Source organism: Bacillus rossius, chromosome 10 (genome assembly GCF_032445375.1).
Source record: "Bacillus rossius redtenbacheri isolate Brsri chromosome 10, Brsri_v3, whole genome shotgun sequence".
Classification (NCBI taxonomy): domain Eukaryota; kingdom Metazoa; phylum Arthropoda; class Insecta; order Phasmatodea; family Bacillidae; genus Bacillus; species Bacillus rossius.
In genome coordinates, this window is record NC_086337.1 from 12,515,005 (window position 1) to 12,523,402 (window position 8,398).

The following is an 8,398-nucleotide window of genomic DNA, read 5'->3' on the forward strand; positions in this document are numbered from 1 at the left end:
AATATTGCCAGTAAATATTCGAGTGCCTCTAGAGGGAGTTTTTTAAGTGTTTCGTAATTTATTTCGTCCGTGCCGCCTGATTTGTTGTTCGGACTGGCTTAAATTAGCTTTAAAAGTTCCCTCAACGTTATGGGTTCAGGAACAGACTGCGAGCCTGTTTGTAAAAAGTTATTTACCGCCTGTGTTGTTGTTAAAGTGAAGTTTCTGTCATTTACGTCTGTGTTCGGGGAGAATTGTTTCTCCAGTAGGTCTGCGACTGCGTTGGCCTTGTCTTCTGCGATGTATTTAGCCCCGGTGGCTGTTATAATAGCTGGAGTTGAAAAAAAATTTTTTTGTTACCGCGGAGCCTTCGAGATAGTTTCCACATTTCCTGCGGTTTTGTGGCTACTTCGTTTATTAAGTTTCCGAATTGATTTATTTTTTCCTGTTTTAATTTGCGCTGTACGAGATTATTTAGTCTATTGTATTCGTTTCTGGCTTCTGGTGTGCGAAGTCTTTGTGCCCTGTTTCTGGCTTGTCGCCTTAGAGAAATGTGATAATCCAGATCGGGGTAGTGTGTTCGAGTGAACTGCCTTTTTGTTTCGAAACGGGAGTGTTTTTTAATAGCATTTTTTACTGTGTCCGTGAAAAGTTTTACGTGAGGATTTATTTCGTCAGGTGATATTATTTAGGGGGGCTGATTTAGTGTGTCTATAAGTTCTTCCTTAAACCCGTTCCAATCTGTAATTTTAAGGTTATTATTAAAGAGTTGAAATTGGATGTAGCATTAAAAGTTATTTGTGTTAGCACCGGTAAATGATCGGAGTTTAGTTCATCTAAGGTTTCTGTATTTATCTGAGCGTTTGGTATGTTGGTTAGGGCTATGTCTAACATTTCTGGAGTGCCACCACTTACTGGATAGCATGTCGGGGAGTCAGGCGCAATAATGATGTAGTTTCCTGCTACCGCGTGGCCGTGTAGAATGTTCCCGTTTGCGTTTGTTTGGGTGCAGCCCCAGTCAGTGTGTTTCCTGTTTAAGTCTCCTGCTATAAGAAATTGATCTTCGACTTCTATTAATTTATTGAGGTCCTGAGGTGTGAGTGGGTCTTGTGGCGTCTTGTATACCGCGGACATGCAAACATGCGAATTATTATTACGGACGTTTATGCTGGTGGCCTCAATGTGTTGTAGTTCATTTATTGTTATCGGGTGGTGGTGAATTCCGTGTTTTATTAGTATGGCTGTACCGCCGCCGCGGAGTGCGGGGCGGTCTGTTCTGTATATTGTGTAACCGCATATGTACGCTCACATGTGTGGTTTTAGAAAAGTTTCAGAGATGAAAGCGACATAGATCCGTATACAAAAAGTAACTGTTCCAGTTCATAGATTTTATTTTGGAGGCCATGTGCATTAAATATTAGAACCTGTAAAGACTTCCCCGGGTTCTGTGCCATTTTAAGGTGTAGCGAGATTCTGGATTGCGGATAGTAAGATCATCTGTCGCTTCGATACGTCTGTTTCAGCTCGGATGGCGGCGTAGTGTGGAGAAAGTGTAGCGATGAGCTGTGAGAAATTGCAGAGTTTCAGAATCTCTGCCAGCTCAAACAGATCACCGACGGTGTTACCCTCTATTCTGTTCTGTGCTGGAGTGTGTGTGGTGCGTGGTTCTTTCACGGCCTGCGAGTATTTGCGCTCCGGTCGTGTCAGCTCGGTGGTGGTTGTTGTTTGTGGCTTGTTGACCACTTGGGCGCGCGGCTGTGCGTGAGCGGGGCGGGTGGGGGGAAACTCCACCTGGCTGTGCGTGGCTGGCGCTTGTTGTTGTGGCATTGCCTGCACGGTTTGTTTTTGTGACCTGCTCGCCACCATCTTCAAGAAAATTGGACACTGCTTCCAGGCTGCAGTGTGTCCCCGCACTTTGCAGTTAAAACAGAATTTTTCCGAGTCGTCAGACTTTTGACAGTCCTTTCGGGCGTGGTTTTCGCCACACCTTCCGCATCGCTTGCACTGGGCGATGTCCTGTGGGCGGGATTGGTATTTCTGTACGGAAACCGAAGTGTAGTGCAGAGTACGCACTGCGAGGATGTTTAAATCTGAAGCAGCGACGGTCGCGCAGAAAGTCCCAGACCTAAAGCGGTTCGGCTGTCCTGTCGAGTTTGTGCGTGTAATTTAGAAGTTCCGCACGTCGTGAACTACGAAACCTTTTGCTGTTAGTTCCGCGGAGATGTCTTCTTCGGCGACCTCAGGGTACAGGCCCTTTATCACCACTTTGGTGTTACGCTCGTCTGGGTGCGCGAACGTGTGGTGGAAAATTTCATGAGTTTTTAGGTAGGAGAGGGCTCGTGTGTAGCCCTCTCTGTCATTGAAAGTGAGACGCAGTTCTCTCCTGCGTGTGATGGTGTTGCGGAAGGCAATGTTGTTTGTGTTGAGGAAAGTTGCAATTTCCTTCAATTTTGCAACTTCCCTGACCATGATCGGTACCCCCTTGTACCTACTTCCGGCCGTGGTTGTGGACTGTGGTTGAGACGGTGTTTGTGTGTCGGTGGGCAGGTTTGCCAGCGCGTCGTAGCTGTTACGTACAGGGATTGTGGAAATCCCTGCCACCTGCGGTTGTGCGGAGTCGCGCCTGCTTGGCCGCGCATCTTCGCTGTTCCCCAGCACCGTTACCCGTCGTCTCCCGAGCGACTGGCTCCGGTCATGCGCATTGTTTTTCCGCGAGGCCTTTTTCCCCCCAACCTGCTGAAATTCGCTGTCGTCGTCGGTTCGCTCCCTCTTCGCGCCTGTGTGCTGTGTTTCCATGTCCACGGCCTGTTCGAGAGTTGTTGTTGTTGCCATGTTCCTACCCTTGTCGCGGTCCGCGGGCTATCCGACCCGCCGGTCGCCTAAATCCCTAAAACAGCGGTGGCTGACCAACACCTGGTGACAGGAGAGGCTATGCCTTAGGGAAGCTGTCTTCCCTGCACCGCTGCCTGGTGCGAAGTGCGCTGCTCCGAGCGCCGGCAACTAGTTTTGTTTGGAAGGGGTCGTGCGCTGATTAGCTGTCAGGCTCGGCCAATCAGGGGGCGCCTCGCCCGCAACTACGGCGGGCGGTGCGCCAGGATTGATTTCGGCAGCTTATACTTCTGTGTATTATTTGGATCGTAGTTTCCGAGGGAGGAAATATGCGGATTTAAGTTATTTACGCATTTATCGTAAATATTTTTAGTTGTGCGGATATAAAAGTCTTGCAAAGTTTCAGTGTTAGTTTCACTGTGCAAGTTTTCTACTGGACAGTATATCGGGGCGTCTGCAGCGATTCGAATGCACCTATTCTGAACTCGCTGCAGTTTTATTAGATGGCAGTATGCTGCAGTAGCCCAGACTGGGGCTGCATACGTGATTATCGGGCGTATGAGAGCTTTGTAGAGCAGTAATCCGTTTTTGATTGTGCTGCCACATCGCCTGCTCATTACAGGATATAGTGCGCGCATTCTAACCTGAGCTTGGGTTTGTTTAATGTCAATGTGCTGTCTCCACAGGAGCTTCCTATCCATGTGGACTCCTAGGTATTTAACTACGTCCTTGTGAGGGATTGGCTCATCAAATAGGCGTAGTTGCGGCCTGTTGTCGGCTGGCGGGAGGTTTTTGCGTGTAAACACAATCGCCTCAGACTTGGTCGTGTTTACTTTTATGCGCCAGGCTGTACACCACTGTTCAATTTCAGTGAGGGCAGTCTGGAGCCTGGTAGTGGCTAGCTGTAGGTTATGAGATCTGCTATACAGTACAGTGTCGTCTGCATAGCAGCCTAGCTTGACTAGTCTGTGTGCGGGGCGAGGCATGTCGCGTACATATATATTAAATAGTACAGGGCCTAGGATGCTGCCCTGCGGCACTCCGGCTTTAATTAATTTTAGGTCAGACGTTGCCCCTTCAGATGACACTCTAAAGGTTCTGCCTGCTAGATAGGATGCTATAAGTTTAGTGTAGCAATCCGGGAAGTTTGCTTCATACATTTTATGTATGAGCCCTGCATGAAAAACTCTATCAAAGGCCTTTTCTACATCGAGAAACGTAGCAACTACGTAGCCTTGGACGTTGAATGCGCTGGTTATCTCTTCAGTAAGACGGACCAGTTGGTGGGTAGTCGAATGAGCACTGCAAAAGCTAAATCGCTCATTTGGCATCAAGTTTTGTTCGTGTATGTGTACTTTGAGTCTGTGTAAAATTATGCGCTCCGCAACTTTAGACACAGTACTTAAGAGGCTTATTGGCCTGTAATTCTGGGGCAGTGCTTTGTCCTTGCCCGGCTTGTGGAAGACTATTACTTTAGCTTCCTTCCACTTGGAGGGAAAAATATTCAGTCTGAGCATTGCATTAATGCATTCAGACAGATATTCTAAGGCTTCGTCTGGAAGCTGTTTGAGAACAACTGCTTGTATGCCGTCGTTCCCAGGGGCTTTTCGCGGCTTCATATTCTTGATAGCGCGCTTAATTTCTTGGGCCTGGGTGGGGAGAGGCTCAGAGATAGTGGGCTGGTGCAGTTTAGCGCGGAGTTCGCGGTAAATTTGTGCAGTGAATGGCCTGTCACAAGGCTGCAAATTGGGCTGGAATGCTGTTTCTAAGGTGCTTGCGAAAGCATGCGCCTTGTCCTGGGGAAGAAATGCAAGTCCATTATTTGTTTGGAGGGGTGGAATTTTATCAAATTTATTCAAAATTCGCTTAGTCATTGCCCAGGCACTCCCGTCCTGTACATTGAGCTTTGCGATTTTGGCTTCCCACTGGCTGCTACGCCAAAACGAGAGTTCATCTGATATAGAAGTTTGAAGCTCGTTGATTCTGCGTTTGATAATGTGCGTGCGTCGCTGTGTATTCGCGGCGCAGTCTGTTCTTTTGCGATATCATATCGCAAATGTATGCTGGCAGCTCGTCATGCACTAACTTAACCTCCTTTTCTGGGATGCACTGGCTAATTCCGTCTTGAATTTTCGCGGTAAAATTGGTTATAGCGTTTTCTAGATTATCACTATTATTTATTTCATCAAGTTCTGAAAGATTTAATGACAAAAATTTTTTAAAACTAACCCAATCTGCATTTTTGTAATCCCTGACTTTACGAGGTGGGTTGGATTCGAAATTTGCGTCGTCAAAAATTAAGTGAACAGGGAAGTGGTCAGACGTTAAGTCATGTACAACTTCGAGTTCGAATCCCGAGTTCACACGTTTATTAATAACGATGTCTAGAACATCTGGGAGAACCCCCACACGCCCTGTGTCGTGTGTGGGCTCCATGGGAGCATGAATTTGGTAGTTGTGATTTAGTTGGTGGTTATAAAGAATTGTACCATTCGGAGTGGCTCGCCTGCTGTTCCACTCTCTGTGTTTAGCATTTATGTCTCCTAAAGCGAGGAAGGTCGGGGCCGCCCCATACAGGGCGTCCGAATCAGCCTCGCTCAGGGACCTACCTGGTCGCGCATACATAGAAACAAGTTTTACGTTTTGCCTGTTAATAGTTAGGTTAATTGCTACTGCTTCGAGATTCTGAAATTCGGGGAGCTGCCATTCTGTGTGCTTTATGCTTTTATGGACAATAAGGGCTTCTCCCCCGCCTCTATGATTAACATTGTCGCGCCTATAGATTACATAATTTAATATAGTAATTCTATCAGTCGGAGTTAAGTGGGTTTCATTGATCGCAGCTATTTTTATTTTGTATTTTTCTAAGTGGTGAGTTAATTCCGGTAGTTTATTTTTAATGCCGCGTGCATTCCAGAATAGGAGGGACTTAAGACTATGGGCCGCGGTTGGTATGCAACACTGGGCCTGATTATGAGCTGACATTAAGCTTGGCAGCCAGTGACTGGACGAAGCCCATCATGGCGTGGACTTTTTCTGTTAGGGCAACAGATGGGTCGCACCATATGACCATAAGCTGGCACATGGGGACAATTGTGGCCGCTAGATTTGCATCCGTGTTGAAAGTGCGCGACTGCTCGAGCACTTTCTGGAAGTCAGCCAGGCCCGGTTTCGGGGCTGGCTGCTGTTGGGGCGCAGGCGGTGCAGTTGGCAGCTCTGGAGCTGGTCTACCGCCATGCTCGTCTCAGGTGCGGGGGCTACCTGCGGCCGGGAGAGCACGGTCGTGCGCCTCGCCGGGGCTGGCGCAGCCTTGGCTGCCACGAGCTTATCCTGGGCAGGCTGTCGCAGCCTGTCCGGCCCAGACTGCTGGGGCCTGTCCTGGGTGGGTCGCGGGGCCTTGCCTTGGCCATTTTTGTGGCCCGTCGGGTGTTTCTTGAACCCCTTCCGCTGCCAGGGGTTGTTTGCCAGCACTGGGTAGTCCAGCTCGTTGTAGCTGGGCTCACAGTGCTGTTCAAGGGGCGCAAATCGATTTCTACCTGCCTGCTGCAGGTAGTCGCCGAAGCTCTGGGGAGGAGGGTACCTCGGTGTACCCCAGGGATTTTGCCTCGGGGGGCCGAAGTAGCCCGGAGGGGGCCGTGGCATCGGTTCGGCTAGGGCTGCATTGCAGCTTGCTTGTTTGTGCGCAAGTCGCGGCGAGACTGCTGCTCGCGCTGCTTGCGCACCTGGGGCGGGAGGTGCCTGCGGGTCTCTTTTTTGTAGGCCTGGCAGCCCTTGTAATTTGCGCAGTGTGCCTCTTTGCAGTGAGCGCACTTCTTGAACTCCTGGTTGCCCCCATTGGGGCAGTCGGGGGCGCGGTGTGGCCCGCTGCACCACCGGCACACTGGGGCTGCGTGGCAGGCCTTGCCAACATGATTATAGCGTTGGCAGACGCTGCATTGGGCAGGGCCTGAGGGGCGCCTGTAGTCGACGACACGCACCAGCATGCCGCCGAACTCTGTTAGAGTGTAGATGCGCTCAGAATCGCACGTCTGAGGCACCTCAATGACTAGGGCGTCGCATTTTTCCCTGCGCAGCCTGTTCTCCAGGAACCAGTGGTTCTGGACAGGCAGATTCAGGGCTGCAAATTCCTCCTGGAGGAAATCGGCTGGGGTGTGGCGGTGTACTCCGCGCAATACGAATTTTTTGGGCACTTCGTCACTTTGAAGGAGGACGGAGTGCTGGGCGCCTATTGCCTTAAGGGCCTGGACTGCACTTTGGTAGTCCGGGACGGACGCAGGATTAACCTGGATCTCGTCCTTGCCGCGGTTCTGGCAGGTGAACTTTTCCGCCAGGGCCTGCTTGAGGGCGGTGTATACCCTTGGGTACGTGTGCCCCTGGTCCAAAAAGACGAACAGGGGCTTTACTCTGAGCTTTTTGAGCGGTGCCGCAGCTCCGGCGGCATGGCCTGCAGTTGGTTGCGGGCGAGGGGGGGAGGGGCCCGCCTCGTCGTCGCTGCTGCCTGCACCGGACACCTCCGTGTGCAGACGCTTGTTGCGCTTGCCAGTGGCAACACTCCAGCCACTTGACTGGTCATTGCTAGGCCCTGAGGGGGCCTCGCTGTCTGCCATCTCGGCAGGATCGCTCGTCATGTCGTAGTACCTGGCGCTCGGGTCCACCCACTGACCATCCCCCGGGGCTAAGTTAACCGGGTTCAGGCTAGGCTGTAGGGGATATAACTCCCCGGGTGTTGCCGAGTTGTTGGTTGCCAAACTTACTTACACCGCAGCTTACTCTTACCGCCTGTGCGCATGTAGCACACAGGCTCCTTTCAAAAACCGCTGGGTAGCACTAAGAAGTGCTAACCACAGCTTGAGCGTCGTTGATCTGGAAGGTCACGGCGAGCAGCTCCGGGACACGTCCGTCCTCCACGAAGGCGCAGCTGGAACTCTCTACCCGGCCACCCGATAAAGCCATACCCCGACCATACGGTTGCGGACTGGCGAGAAAATTCTGCCCTATCCTTTAACATAGCGAGGGCAAGTCGCGATTTCAAACTACACAGATATCCTAGTGCACTTCACACAAGTATGCTGGCAGTTCTTACACACACTACAGCTAACACTAAGCGCACACAACTTCGTAGATAATTAAAGCGTAGAAAGTTGGGGCCTCAGGGCTTGCGATGAAGGAATTGGGTAGTTTCCCTAACAGACCGACTGCCCTTTCTTGCGACAGGCAACATGGGCTGTGCCCTCTTCCTGAGTGTTCCTTGTTGCACCAACTCGCGGATACACTATTTAAATTAATTACTCGTAGCTCTGGATGCGTAGATGCTGGGATAGTTGGTTAAGCAATGACGGACGAAAAATTTCTCTAAGTGCCGACAGCCATTGACAGGCGACAGGCGACCTGAAGCTATAGTTTCTCCGGAGTAAGGCCCTTGTCTCAGCTCGCGGGTAATTAATGTTATTTAAACATTTAATGCTCACACATGTGCTACAACACATGTCATTTAGTTTTAGAATACAAAATAGTATTAATTTTCAGCTGGCTGGCAGCTGGGGGGAAACGACTAAGTTGCCCCCAAAAAACCAGTGCCTTTAAACACCAC